General features: G+C 48.5%; 1 protein-coding gene across 1 annotated transcript in view; it reads right to left on the reverse strand.

The window, feature by feature from the left end:
- Positions 1 to 9,093, reverse strand: part of ZNF487 (zinc finger protein 487) — a 45,691-nt gene extending 36,598 nt beyond the window's left edge. Inside the window, 1 exon segment of the mRNA XM_033209202.1 lies at positions 7,956 to 9,093. The gene's annotated coding sequence lies outside the window, so the exon portion shown is untranslated.
- Positions 9,094 to 15,626: the final 6,533 nt, after the last annotated feature.

Here is a 15,626-nt window from a genome sequence, read left to right on the forward strand (position 1 = left end):
ATCTATGATTGTGCCACTGCACTCCAGCTGAGCAACATGGCAAGGCCTTATCTCTTAAAAAAAAAAAAAAAAAAAGACGACAATGGAATGAATCTTTAAAATATTGAAAGAAAAACTCAAAATCTAATTCTAGAGATTAGCAAAATTGTCTTTCTTTTTTTTCTTTTCTTTTTTTTTTTTGAGATGGAGTCTCACCCTGTTGCCCAGGCTGGAGTGCAGTGATGTGATCTCGGCTCACTGCAAGCTCCGCCTCCTGGGTTCACACCATTCTCCTGCCTCAGCCTCCCCAGTAGCTGGGACTACAGGTGCCCACCACCACACCCAGCTAATTCTTTGTACTTTTAGTAGAGATGGGGTTTCACTGTGTTAGCCAAGATGGTCTCAATCTCCTGATCTCGTGATCCACCCACCTGGGCCTCCCAAAGTGCTGGGATTACAGGCGTGAGCCACCACACCCGGCAACAAAAATGTCTTTCAAAAATGAAAGTAACACTTCCAGTTCAGGGTACTGCTTCATACTCCTCCAATTAAGTAAAGCTAAACACCCTGGAAATTGTATATATAAATAAACATGATACGGACTGAAAGGTAGAAAATGGCAGACCAGCACGGGATCTTGGAACTCAAAGAATGACACGGTGCTAGGTTCACTGGGTATTCTTTTTGCCTCATATATTCCAGACTAGATGTTAGAGAAGCCAGCAACCTGAAAACATCAATGGGTACAGATTTTAAAAGCCTAAGGAGAGCCATCGCTTTCTAGCCAAAGGACAAGGAGAGAAGGAGCTTTGTTAGAAAACTTTTAAAGGCCGGGCGCGGTGGCTCACGCCTGTAATCTCAGCACTTTGGGAGGCCAAGATGGGCGGATCACAAGGTCAGGAGATGGAGACCATCCTGGCTAACATGGTGAAACCCCGTCTCTACTAAAAACACAAAAAAATCAGCCGGGCGTGGTGGTGCACACCTGTAGTCCCAGCTACTCGGGAGGCTGAGGCAGAGGAATCTCTTGAACCCAGGAGGCAGAAGTTGCATTGAGCCAAGATCATGCCATTGCACTCCAGTCTGGGTGACAGCAAGACTCTGTCTCAAAAAAAAAAAAAAAAATTCAAGCAATATACAAAAAGACAACTCCTTCACTAGGTGCAGTGGTTCATGTCTGTACTCCCAACACTTTGGGAGGCTGAGCTCGGGGGAATTGCTTGAGGCTAGGAGTTTGAGACCAGCCTGGGAGACATAGTGAGACTTCCATCTCTACAAAAAAAAACTGATTAAAAAAAAAAAAAAAAACGGGCCAGGCGCGGTGGCTCACTCCTGTAATCCCAGCACTTTCGGAGGCTGAGGCAGGTGGACTACCTGAGGTCAGGAGTTCGAGACCAGCCTGGCCAACATGGTGAAACCTCGTCTCTACTAAAAATACAAAAATTAGCCAGGCGCGGTGGCATGTGCCTATAATCCCAGCTACTTGGGAGGCTGAGGCAGGAGAATCGCTTGAACCTAGTAGGGGGAGGTTGCAGTGAGCTGTGATCGCTCCATTGCACTCCAGTCTAGGCGACAGAGCAAGACTCTATTTCAAAACAAAACAAAAAACAAAAAAACCAGCCAGACACAGTGGCTCACGCCTGTAATCCCAGCACTTTGGGAGGCCAAGGCAGATGGATCACCTCAGGTCGGGAGTTCAAGACCAGCTTGACCAACATGGGGAAACCCTGTCTCTGTGCATGGTGATGCATACCTGTAACCCCAGCTACTCAAGAGGCTGAGGCAGGAGAATCGTTTGAACCTGGGAGGTGGAGCTTGTGGTGAGCTGAGATCACGCCATTGCACTCCAGCCTGCGAAACTCCGTCTCAAAAAAAAAAAAAAAAACTAGGCCGAGCAGGGTAGCTCATGCCTGTCATCCCAGCACTTTGGAAGGCCAAGGTGGGTGGATCACCTGAGGTTAGGAGTTCCAGACCAGCCTGGCTAACATGGTGAAACCTCGTCTCTCCTAAAAATATAAAAACTAGCCAGGTGTGGTGGTGGGTGCCTATAATCCCAGCTACTTGGGAGGCTGAGGCAGGAGAATTGCTTGAATTCGGGAGGCAGAGGTTGCAGTGAGCAGAGATCGCGCCATTGCCCTCCAGCCTGGGCGACGAGCAAAACTCTGTCTCAAAAAAAAAAAAAAAAGCTAGAACAAGTTAAGTTTAGAAAGGTCATAGAACATAAGCTCAACTAAAAAATCAACTGTATGTCTATATATTAGCAATAAAACATGGACACCTAAATTAAAAATAAAATACCATTTGTAATAACTGAAAAAATTACTAAGCTATAAATTTTAAAAATACTTTAAATTGCTAATCTCTGTATCATTCCAATTTTAGTATATGTGCTGTCGAAGCAAGCACACTTAGCTATAAATCTAACAAATACATATCAGACTTGTATGCTGAACACAACTTATACCCTGAATACTACAAAATGCTTACGAAATAAATTCAGGAAAATCTAAGCAAATGAAGAGATGTACTATGTTAATGCATTAAAAGACTCAATATAATAAAGATGTCAATGCTCTCCAAAATTCCAAAACAATATATAAATGTAACATTTTTCCTATCAAATTCACAGCAGAGTTTTTTTTGTTTTTGTTTTTTTTTGTTTTTTTTTTTTTTGAGACAGGGTCTCCGTCTGTAGCCCAGGCTAGGGTACAGTGTAGTGGCATTATCATAGCTCACTATAACCTCGAACTTCTGAGCTCAAGCAATCCTCATACCTCAATGTCCCACGTAGCTAGGACTACAGGCATGTGCCACCACATCCAGCTAAATTTAAAATTTTTTTTCATACAGACAGGGTTAGCTACATTGCCCAGACTGGTCTTGAACTGCTGACTTTGATTTTCCCGCCTCTACCTCCCAAAGCACTCAGATTACAGGCATAAGCCTATGTGACCAACCACAGCAAGATATTTTATAAACAACCTTATTCTAAAATGTATATGCAAAGGCAGGGGAAGGCCGGGCATGGTGGCTCACACCTGTAATCCCAGAACTTTGGTAGGCCGACGAGGGTGGATTACTTGAGGTCAGGAGTTCAGGACATGCCTGGCCAACATGGTGAAACCCCGTCTCAACCAGAAATACAAAAATTAGCCAGGCACAGTGGCATGCACCTATAATCCAAGTTACTCAGGAGGCTGAGGCAGGAGAATCACTTGAACCCAGGAGGCAGGGGTTGCACTGAGCTGAGATCGTACCAGTGCAACTCCTGCCTGGGTGATGGAGTGAGACCCTGCCTCAAAAAAAAAAAAAAAAAAAAGAGCATAAGAGCAAAAGAAAAGGCAAGCGAAGGCTCGGTGTGGCACAGTGGCTCACGCCTGTAATCTCAGCACTCATAATAAAGGCAGGCGGACGGCTCGATTTCAGGAGTTAGAGACTAGCCTGGGCAACATGGCAAAACCCCGTCTCTACAAAAGAGGGCTGGGTGCGGTGGCTCATGCCTGTAATCCCAGCACTTTAGGAGGCCGAGGCAGGTGGATCACCTGAGGTCAGGAGTTCGAGACCAACCTGACTAACAAGGTGAAACCCCATCTCTACTAAAAATACAAAAAATTAGCCGGGCACGGTGGCAGGCGCCAATAGTCCCAGCTAGTCGGGAGCTGAGACAGGAGAATTGCTTGAACCCTGGAGGGGGAGGCTGAACCCGGGAGGTGGAGGTTGCAGTGAGCTGAGATCCTGCCACTGCACTCCAGCCTGGGCGACAGAGCGAGACTCCGTCTCAAAAAAAAAAAAAAAAAAAAAAGACAAAAAAAAGGCAAACCGGTCTGGTGCGGTGGCTCATGCCTATAATCCCAGCACTTTGGGAGGCCAAGCCAGGTGGATCACTTGAGGTTAGGAGTTTGAGAGCAGCCTGGCTCACGCCTGTAATACCTGCACTTTGAGAGGCTGAGGTGGGAGGATTGCTTAAGCCCAGGAGTTCAAGATCAGCCTGGGCAATACAGGGAGACCCTGTCTCCACCAAAAAAAAAAAAAATGCAGCCTGGTGTGGTGGCATATACCTGTGATCCCAGCTACTTGGGAGGCTAAGGTGGGAGGATCTCTGGAGCCAAGGAGATCAAGGCTACAGTGAGCTATGATCACACGACTGCACTCCAGCCTAGGCAACAGAGCGACTCTATCTCAAAAAAAAAAAAAAAAAAAAAAAAACAGTCCAAGGTCATGCAAAACTACTCAATATGTCTTTTTTTGGGATACAAACAATTTTAGTCAAATTATAAAGAAAAGCAAGTTAACTGACAAGCATAAAGTTGAAGACAGTGGTTACCCTGGGGCAAAGGAGGGAGCCATGAGGAGAAACTACACAAAGGACGATAAATATGAGATTAGTCTTCTGTTTTTTTTTTTTTTTTTTTTTGAGACAGAGTCTCACTCTGTTGCCCAGGCTGGACTGCAGTGGCACAATCTCAGCCCACTGCTGCCTCTGCCTCCTGGATTCAAGAGATTCTCCCACATCAGCCTCCCAAGTAGCTGGGACTACAGGCAGGCATTACTATGCTGGGCTAATTTTTGTATTTTTTGGTACAGATAGGGTTTCACAACGTTGACCAGGCTGGTCTCAAACTGCTGATCTCAGGTGATCCTACCACCTCGGACTCCCAAAGTGCTGGGATTACAGGCGTGAGCCACTGTGCCTGTCCTTAAACTCTTTTGATTAGAAATATAGGCAGGACGTAGTGGCTCACACCTGTAATCCCAGCACTTGGGGAGGCCGAGGTGGGCAGATTACCTGAGGCCAGGAGTTCGAGATCAGTCTGGCCAACATGCCAAAAGCCCGCCTCTACTAAAAATGTAAAAAATTAGCCAGGCATGGTGGCGGGCACCTGTAATCCCAGCTACTCTGGAGGCTGAGGCGGGAGAACTGCTTGAGCCAGGCAGGCAAAGGCTGCAGTGAGCTGAGATGTCTCCACTGCACTCCAGCCTGGGCAACAAATAACAAAACTTGCCAATTAACCTTTTAAAAGTGTAACAGTTCAATCTTAAGTAGATTCACATTGTTGTGAAACACATCTCCAGAACATTTTCATCTTGCAAATCTGAAACTCTGTACCCATTAAACAACTTCCCATTCCTCCTTACCCCAGCCTCTAGCAACCACCATTCTACTTTTCTGTTTACGTGAATTTGACTACTTTAGATTCTCATATTAGTGGAATCATGCAGTATTTGTCCATTACTGGTTTACTTCACTTAACATAATATTGTCAACATTCATGCATGTTGCAGCATATGACAACATTTTCTTTTTTATTTTTATTTTCATTTATTTATTTATTTATTTTTGAGACAGAGTCTCACTCTGTCACCCAGGCTAGAGTGCAGTGGTGCAATCTTGGCTCACTGCAATCTCCGCCTCTCAGTTTCAAGCAATTCTCTCTGTCTCAGTTTCCTGAGTAGCTGGGATTACAGGCGCCCGCCACCATGCCCAACTAATTTTTGTATTTTTAGTAGAGACAGGGTTTCACCACGTTGGCCAGGCTGAACTCCTGACCTTAGGTAAATCACCTAAGGCCCTCCTTGGCCTCCCACAGTGCTGGGATTCCAGGCATTAGCCACTGCACCCGGCCATCTTATTTTTATTTTTTGAACAGATGGAGTCTTGCTCTGTCACTCAGGCTGGAGTACAGCAGTGCAATCATGGCTCACTGAAGCTTAAACATCCTAAGCGCATGTAATCCTTCAACTTCAGCTTCCAGAGTAGCTAGGACTACAGGCACATGCCACAATGCCCAGCTAATTTTTGTATTCTTTATTTTATTTTTTGTGGAAACAGGATCTCGCTATGTTGCCCAGGCTGGTCTGGAACTCCTGGACTCAAGCAATCCTCCCACTTGGCCTCCCAAAGTGCTGGGATTACCTGCATGAGCCACTGCATCCAGCCAAGATTTTCTTCCTCAGGCTGAATGATATTCTATTGTATATGACACATTTTGTTTATCCATCTACCAATGGACACTGGGGTTACCTCTACCTTTTGACTATTGCAAATAATGCTGCTATGAACATGAATGTACAAGTAACTGAGTCCCCACTTTCATTTCTCTTGGATACAGACCCAGAAATGGTACTGCTGGATCATATGGCAATTCTCTATGTAATTTTTTGAGGAATTGCCATACTGTTTTCCACAGCTGCTGTACCATTTTACATTCTTACCAACAATACACAAGGGTATATTTCTTAACATACGGGGGCTGGGTGCGGTGGCTCACGCCTGTAATCTCAGCACTTTGTGGGGCTGAGGCAGGTGGACCACCTGAGGTCAATAGTTTGAGACCAGCCTGGCCAACAGGGCAAAACCCTGTCTCTACTAAAAATACAAAAATTAGCCGGGTGTGGTGGCATGTGCCTGTAATCCTAGTTACTTAGGAGGCTGAGGTAGGAGAATTGCTTCAATCCAGGAGGTGAAGGTTGCAGTGAGCCAAAATCACGCCACTGCACTCCAGCCTGGGCGACAGAGGGAGACTCCATCTCAAAAAAATAAAAATAAAAAAAATTAAAAAATTAAAAAATATATACATATGTTTTGACTAACGGAGGCAAGATGGTGCATTTCCGGGTTTTTCATCACCAACTTTTCCCCATGTGCGCGAGGATGCAGCTGGCGCCAGGGAAGGTGCAGACCAACCAGGCATGCGCCAGGTGATGTCAATCCGAAGAGATCAAGATTTACCTGGTGGCACCTGCGGCGCCTTCCCCCACCCCTCCCCTGACGCGTCCGTGCCCCGCCTATTGCCCTTCCACTCCTAGAAAAGCCACTCCCGGCAGATGCACGGGGCGGGCTTCCTCGGCCCCTACCTTTGTCGGGACTGCATTAGGAACTCTGCCCGAGAGCTCTACTGGGTGACTCTCTCGGCCTCCTTTGCTGGAGGCCAACAGACTTCACCCCCATACCTTTTTCTCTGGAGCTAGATGACCAAAGAATAAATTTGCAGTTTTGCTTTTAGCCTTGCCTACTCGCTGGTTCTTTTGTGCTCGCTCTGGTGGTCTTAGAAAAACAAATATATACATGGAAGCTAAGACAAAGGCCTGCACTCACCCCTAGTCTGCTAAATTCAAGTTCTTTCCATGATGAGGTTTCAAAAGGAATTAGTGCAAAATGTATTTAAAGATATGACTAGAAAAGAGAAAGAAAAAACAAATGGCTATTACACACACCCACAGCAGAAAAGTAAGACTAGGAGGCAAAGGAAATCAATGAAGAAATATTTCGGCGAGAGGCCGTGGTTCAGCCTGTAATCCCCACACTTTGGGAAGCTAAAGCAGAAGAAACCCTTGAGCCCAGGAGTGCAAGACCAGCCTGACCAATATTAATGATACCCATGTTTCTATTTATAAATAAATAAATATTTCCGACCAAAGAATACAAACTTAGTCAAGCTAATGAAGGAAGAACACAGGGAAGAGCTGCCGATGTAAGAGAAAGAAATAAAATTTCTGGAAAAAAAGTTCAAAGATTTGAAACCATTTCCTCGGAAGGAACTGGGAAAAGGGAGTTTTGAGTAAAAAGGCCTGTGCAAGTTTCTGACTCTTGGAGTATGTGAATGTACTGCCTTAAAAAATAAACTAAATTTAGAGCCTCTTTTCTCACAACTCAATAATCACGAAGGTATCCTTGCAATTGTGTGTAGACCTCTCATGCCTCCTACGTCCAGGGTCACTCGTCCAGGACTCTCCCAATATCCATGCCCAGAGGAAGTGCTTTCTCAGACTTGGTTCCTTCTGGTTGCCCTTGTCTCGCCTCTCTAGGGTGGGCTGGCCGCTCCGGCTTGGAGTCAAGGATCCTCTGGGTTCTCTCTGCCACGACTCTCCCTGACCCCAAATCCTGTCCCCACCCCCAACGGGCCCGGTCCCCGCTCGACCCTGGGTGTGCAGCCCTCGACCTCAGACCCGGCCCCTGCCCGCCGGCCGCCCCTCACCTCGGCCTCGGAGGCTCCACGCTCCCGCTCTTACAGCCCGCACCTCGGCGGTCTCTCGGAGGAGTGAGGAACCCGAGGCACCTGGTGGTCGTCGTAGCTGAGGAACTTTCGGGCCTGTTCACCATCTCACCATGGAAACTGCCACAGCGCTCCCTGGGCGGGGCCTCCGAGGGGCGGGGCCTGCGCCAGTCCCGGGCCCCTCCCGGTCGATCGCTGCCTGCGCTTCCGGAAGTCCTGCTGCTCCCGCGTGCCTGCCTGGGCCTCGTCCCTACGCCACGGGCATCCCACCCTGCTACCAGCTGCCCTCTTGTTCGCTGGCCGGACTCTTCCCCCAACCTTCTTTAGAAGACACGGCGCAGTCCGGCTTCCCCACGAAACCGAAGGAGGCTGGGACCGCGGCCAGGCGTCCGGGGGCGGGGCCGCGACGCCACTGTGACGCGCTGGGAGCAAGGCTAGGCCGAGGACCCCGGGCGCTGGAGGGCGGGCCCCAGCCACTGCTCCTGAGGCCTGGGAGGCAGCTGACGGTTGAGGCCGCTGAGCGCCGCAACGTGAGCCCAAAGGACGCCCCGCTTCAAGACCGGGGCAAGAGGGAAAAATGAAGGTCGTTTTCTGCAGAGGATGTTAGGAGAAGGAGAACTCCGGGCCGGAGAACGAGAATTAACGGGCCGCAGAACGAGAACTGTGGGCCTGAGAACTGACCTAACTTAAGGAGCGCAGGCAGCCTGTGCCGCCGGCTCTTGGGGAAACACGTAGAGGATGGGGTCCCGCTCCGCATCAGGTCCTCTCACGCACCCCGGCTTTCCAGGAGGCAGGACTGGCCACAGGCCTGATTCCCAGGGACAAAGTGCAAGGCAGAGGCTGTCAGCACCATGACCTTCGCTGCAGGAGAAATACGCGTCCAGTTCGTTATGGTCAGTTCCTGCTACATCAGGCCTGCTGCATTTGCTCTACACAAAGCAGCCAGCTTCCCAGGCCTGGGTGCGGAGGTATTGGTTAAGCACATGCACACAGTTGGAATTAGCAGCCTCAGGGATCAAAAGTTGTCTTTTTTGTTTGTTTGAGACGAAGTTTCTTTCTTGTTGCCCAGGCTGGAGTGCAATGGCGCGATCTCAGCTCACTGCAACCTCCGCCTCCCGGGTTCAAGTGATTCTCCTGCCTCGGGCTCCCGAGTAGCTGGGATTACAGGCGTCCGCCACTACGCCCGGTTAAATTTTTGTATTTTTAGTAAAGATGGGGTTTCGCCATTTTGGCCAGGCTGGTTTCGAACTCTTGACCTCAGGTGATCCACTCGCCTCGGCCTCCCAAAGTGCTAGGATTACAGGCGTGAGCCACCGCGCCCTGCCCAAGAGTTGTCATTTCTGTAGCAAAGCAGCTAAGCAATATCCTTTTGCCTGCCACTTAAATGTGCTTAGGTGTAGCATTATGAAGAAAAAAAAATTAAAAGCCCGGGCGTAGTGGCTTACGCATGTAATCCTAACACGTTGGGAGGCCGAGGCGGGTGGATCACCTGAGATCAGGAGTTTAAGATCAGCCTGACCTACATGGTGAAACCCCATCTCTACTAAAAATACAAAATTAGCTGGCTGTAATGGCACATGCCTGTGATCCCAGCTACTAAGGAGGCTGAGGCAGGAGAATAACTTGAACCCGGGAGGTGGAGGTTGCTGTGAGCCGATATCTCGCCATTGCACTCCAGCCTGGGCAACAAGAGCGAGACACTGTCCCAAAAAAAAAAAGCCCTGAGACCCACGGTAGCTGGCCTGGATTACTTGAACATAAACAGGTTCACAGAAGATACCAGACAAGTTCTCTCTGTGACTGAGGGAAGGAGAAAATAATTCCAATCAGTAATCTCTGCATAAATAAAAACGCACTGCGCAACCACACACACAGAAGAATAAACATCCCTTCTTCAGCTAGTATGAGTAATTACTGCTTTTTCTCCAATGACAGCTTTAGGTCCTCTCTATTCCTCCTGCTTTCTGGATTAATTTTTTTTTTTTTTGAGAGGGGAGTCTTGCTCTGTCGCCTAGGCTGGAGTGAAGTGGTACAATTTAGGCTCACTGCAACCTCCGCCTCCCAGGTTTAAGCAATTCTCCTGCCTCAGCCTCCCAAGTTGGGATTACAGGCACCTGCCACCTAGTAGAGATGGGGTTTCACCAGGTTGGCAAGGCTGATCTCAAACTCCTGACCTCAAGTGATCCGCCTGCCTCGGTCTCCCAGAGTGCTGGGATTACAGGCATGAGCCACCACACCCGACCTAAAATTGTTAAAATAATCTCTGAGTTGCCCCTGCGTTAGTACAACACCCAATCTAAAACACACCCCTGTCCTTGGACCCTCCCCAAAATCGCCAGCCACAAGTCCAAATGGTATAACAAGCCCTCTAACAAGTCTAAGACACCCCATGGTTTCAGAGGTGTGATGTCTCATTGCAGCAACTAATATCCCCAAATAATAACTGGTTCACAGTGAGGAATATAACCATTCACTGAAATAGCAAATCATCATTCCACCATGTGTATGCCTCTGGTAGTCTGACCAGTAGACATGGCCAATATAGATAAACTTATATTTATGTGTGAAGGATACATAACTCATATGCATAAATGAACCTTCAGAGCCTATACTCTAATGAGAAATCAAAATAAATTTTCTTTCTTTTTTTTTTTTTCCTCTTTGAGACAAAGGTCTTGCACCACCCCCTAGGCAGGAGTGCAGTGGCAGGATCTCAGCTCACTGCAGCCTTGACCTCAGCTCAAGCAATCTTCCCACTTCAGCCTCTCAGCCTCCCAGTAACTGGGACTACAGGGGGTCACCACCACACCCAGCCGATTTTTTTTTCTTTCTTTTTTTTTTTTTTGTTGAGATGGTGTCTTTCACTGTCACCCAGGCTGGAGTGCAATGGCGCGATCTCGGCTCACTGCAACCTCTGCCTCCCAGGTTCACGCGATTCTCCTGCTTCAGCCTCCAGGGTAGCGGATTACAGGCGCACACCACCACATCCGGCTTTTTGTGTTTTTAGTAGAAAGGGGGTTTCACTATGTTGGCCAGACTGGTCTTGAACTCCTGACCTCATGATCCGCCCTTGGCCTCCCGAAGTGCTCGGATTACAGGCATGAGCCACCGTGCCTGGCTTTTTTTTTTTGAAATGGAGTCTCATTGCAACGCCCAGGCTGGAGTGCAGTGACACAATCTCAGCTCACTGCAACCTCCAATTCCCAAGTTCAAGCAATTATCCTGCCTCAGCCTCCCAAGTAGCTGGAATTACAGGCTCATGCCACCACGCCTGGCTAATTTTTGGATTTTTAGTAGAGATGGGGTTTCACCGTATTGGCCAGGCTGGTCTTGAACTCCTGACCTCAAGTGATCTGCCTGTCTTGGCTTCCCAAAGTGCTGGGATTACAGGATTGAGCCACCGTCCCCAGCCATGTCCAGCTGATTTTTAAATTTTTCTGGAGAGAGGGAGACTTGCTGTGTTACCTAGGCTGGTCTCTAACTCCTGGGCTCAAGTGATCCTTCTCCTGCCTCAGCCTCTCAAAGTGCTGGGATTACAGCTGTGAGCCATTGCATCTGGCCAAAACAAGCATTTCTTTTCTTTTCTTTTTTTTTTTTTTGACACTGAGTCTTGCTCTGTCGTCCAGACTGGGGTGCAGGGGCGTGATCTCGACTCACTGCAACCTCTGCCTCCCAGGTTCAAGTAATTCTCCTGCCTCAGCCTCACGAGTAGCTGGGACTACAGGCACACACCACCACGCCCGGCTCATTTTTGCATTTTGGTAGAGACGAGGTTTCACCATGTTGCCCAGGCTGGTCTCAAACTCCTGAGCTTAAGCTCAGTGATCACTTAAGTGATCCGCCTGCTTTAGCCTCCCAAAGTGCTGGGATTACAGACGTGAACCGCTGCACCCAGCTAATTTTTTTTATTTTCAGTAGAGACGGGGTTTTGCCATGTTTGCCAGGTTAGTCTCAAACTCCGACCTCAGGTGATCTGCCCGCCTCCGCCTCCCAAAGTGCTAGGAGGCCGAGGCAGGCAGATCACAAGGTCAGCAGATCGAGACCATCCTAACTCGGTGAAACCCCGTCTCTACTAAAAATACAAAAAATTAGCCGGGCGTGGTGGCAGGCGACTGTAGTTCCAGCTACTCGGGAGGCTGAGGCAGGAGAATGGCTTGAACCCGGGAGGCGAAGCTTGCAGTGAGCTGAGATCACACCACTGCACTCCAGCCTGGGTGACAGAGTGAGACTCAGTCTTAAAAAAAAAAAAAAAAAAAGGTGCTGAGAGGTCTCCCACTGCACTCCAGCCTTGGTGATAGAGCAAGACTCCCTCTCAAAACAAAGGCCAGCGCAGTGGCTCATACCTATAATCCCAGCACTTTGAGAGGCTGAGGTGGGCAGATGACTTGAGGTCAGGAGTTTGAGACCAACCTGGGCAACAGGGTGAAAGCCTGTCTCTACTAAAAATACAAAAATTAGCCAGGTGTGGTGGCACACGCCTGTAGTCCCTGCTACTTGGGAGCCAGAGGTAGAAGAATCGCTTGAACTCAGGAGGCAGAAGTTGCAGTGAGCTGAAATCACACCATGTAGCCTGGGCAACAGAGCAACACTGCCATCTCAAAAAAAAAAAAAAAAACAACTCTTACGCACAATATACTCTTCAGGAAGGAGCTTTATTTTTGCTTTTGACTGGGGCGGTGGTGATAATTATTTCATCATGAATGACCCTGGTATGAGCAACAGAATTATGGTAATAGCCAGGTTTGCTGGTATGTGCCTGTGATACCAGCTACTTGACAGGCAGAAGCAGGAGGATTGCTTGAGCTTAGGAGGTTGAGGCTGCAGTGAGCTGTGATCACACCACTGCACTCCAGCCGAGGTGACAGAGCAAGACCCTGTTTCAAAAAATATACATTTCCTGCCGGGCGCGGTGGCTCAAGCCTGTAATCCCAGCACTTTGGGAGGCCGAGACGGGCGGATCACGAGGTCAGAGATCGAGACCATCCTGGCTAACACGGTGAAACCCCGTCTCTACTAAAATATAAAAAAAATTAGCCGGGCGAGATGGCGGGCGCCTGTAGTCCCAGCTACTCGGGAGGCTGAGGCGAGAGAATGGCGTAAACCCGGGAGGCGGAGCTGCAGTGAGCTGAGATCCGGCCACTGCACTCCAGCCTGGGCGACAGAGCGAGACTCCGTCTCAAAAAAAAAAAAAAAAAAAAAAAAAAAATATACATTTCCTGCCACTGACTCCTCCCTACTGACATTTCAGGGTTCCCTCCTGAATTGCCACACAACGCCTCAAATGGGCATGCAGCCATCAGTTACTGAAAGTGACCACACCTGGTCTATGTGTGACCCTACTACTACATTGGCACGTAGATCCAAGTGAGCCCAGGATTCCTGACTGCTCCCATAGTAGAAACTACTCAAGCTGTAAGTGAGTAAGAACCACAAATGAGGCCAGGCGCAGTGGCTCACGCCTGTAATCCCAGCACTTTGGGGGGCTGAGGTGGGCGGATCACATAAGGTCAGGATGTCGAGACCAGCCTGTCCAACATGGTGAAACCCCATCTCTACTAAAAAAAAAAAAACCACGGCCGGGTGCAGTGGCTCATGCCTGTAATCTCAGCATTTGGGGAGGTGGAGGCGGGCAGATCAGGAGGTCAGGAGCTCAAGACCACCCTGGCCAACATAATGAAACCCCATCTGTACTAAAAATACAAAAACCAGCCAGGCGTGACCAGGTGCGGTGGCTCATGCCTAGAATCCCAAAACTTTGGGAGGCCAAGGCAGGCAGATCACGAGGTCAGGAGATCGAGACCACCCTGGCTAACATGGTGTAACTCCGTCTCTACTAAAAATACAAAAAAAGAGCTGGGTGTGGGTGGCAGGCACCTGTAGTCCCAGCTACTCGTGAGGCTGAGGCAGGAGAATGGCGTGAACCTGGGAGGTGGAGCTTGCAGTGAGCCGAGATTGCGCCACTGCACTCCAGCCTAGGCAACAGAGCAAGATTCTCTCTCTAAAAAAAAAAAAAAAATTAGCCAGGCATGGTGGCAAGCGCCTGTAATCCCTGCTACTCGGCAGGCTGAGGCAGGAAAATCACCTGAACCTGGGAGGCAGAGGTTACAGTGAGCAGAGATCACGCCACTGCACTGTAGCCTAAGCGACAGTGCGAGACTCCATCTCAAAAAACAAAATACAAAAATTAGCTGAGCGTGGTGGCGCAATCCTGTAGTCCCAGCTACTCAGGAGGCAGAGGTGAGAGAATCGCTTGAACCAGGGAGGCAGAGGTTGCAGTAAGCTGAGATCGTGCCATTGCAACATAGGGAGACTCCGTCTCAAAAAAAAAAAAAACCACAGATGTAGCCAGGCACAGGGGCTCATGTGTGTAATCCCAGCTACTCAGGAGGCTGTAGTGAGAGAATCACTTGAGCCTGGAAGTTTAAGACCAGCCTAAGCAATGTAGTGAGACCCTGTCTCTAAAAAAAAAAAAAAATTTAGGCCGGGTGCAGTGGCTCATGCCTGTAATCCCAGCACTTTGGGAGGCTGAGGTAGATGGATCATGAGGTCAGGAGTTCAAGACCAGCCTGGCCAAGATGGTGAAACCCTGTCTCTACAAAAAATACAAAAATTAGCCTGGCATGGTGGTAGGTGTCTGTAATCCCAGCTACTCGAGAGGCTGAGGCAGAGAATTGCTTGAACCCAGGAGGCGGAGGTTATGGTGAGCCGAGATTGTGCCATCGCACTCCAGCCTGGGCAACAAGAGCAAAACTCCGTCTCAAAAAAAAAAAAAAATTAATAAGCTAAAACAGGCTGGGAACATGGCTAAAACCCGTCTCCACAAAAAACATAACAAAAAAATTAGCCAGGTGTGGTAGCAAGTGCTGGTGGTCCCAGCTACTCAGGAGGCTGAGGTGGAAGGATCACCTCTGCCCAGGACATTGAGGCTACATTGAGCCATGATCATGCCACTGCACTACAGCCTGGGCAACAGAGTAAGACTCTATCTAAAAATAATTAAAATAATTATAAAATTAAATTTAAAACCCCAAATGTGGCTGAGTGCGGTGGCTTACGCCTATAATCCTAGCACTTTGGGAGGCTGAGGCAGGAGGATCAGTTAAGCTCAGGAGTTTGAGACCAGCCTGGGCAACATAGTGGGACCCTGTCTCTATAAGAAATAAAAACCACAAATCTACAGGAGGAACAGGAAAAGTTTTGGTAAGGCAGCATTGTCAAATCAAAGGAGAAGGAAGGAAGGTATCTCTTTAGACTCTGCAAACACATTGACACATCTCCTGAGCTTTTCTTGGTGGTGTCAACATCCCCCAGCCCCATCCCCATCCCCTACTCCCAGACTTCCCCAGACACAGAAATTAATCAACACTGTACAGGACAACCAACAAAACAGAAAATAGGGTACTCCAGCCTGGACACCAGACAGTCACCATGGGACAGCCCAGCCTTCTGCAGTAATAGTGGACAGATATTTCCATTGAGGGAATCCAGTAATAAAAGGAAGATGAATGTGCATGTTAAGGGCAGAAAAGAGGGAGAAGAGGGATTACTTGACTTATAACAATTGTAACTTTGACTGAAGGAGTCTGTCTTCCAGAATCTGCTGGCTTTCATAATTATGTGGTAAGAGTGGAGGCTATCTGGCCGGGCGCGGTG

Source organism: Trachypithecus francoisi, unplaced genomic scaffold (genome assembly GCF_009764315.1).
Source record: "Trachypithecus francoisi isolate TF-2019V2 unplaced genomic scaffold, Tfra_2.0 Lachesis_group9, whole genome shotgun sequence".
Taxonomy (NCBI): domain Eukaryota; kingdom Metazoa; phylum Chordata; class Mammalia; order Primates; family Cercopithecidae; genus Trachypithecus; species Trachypithecus francoisi.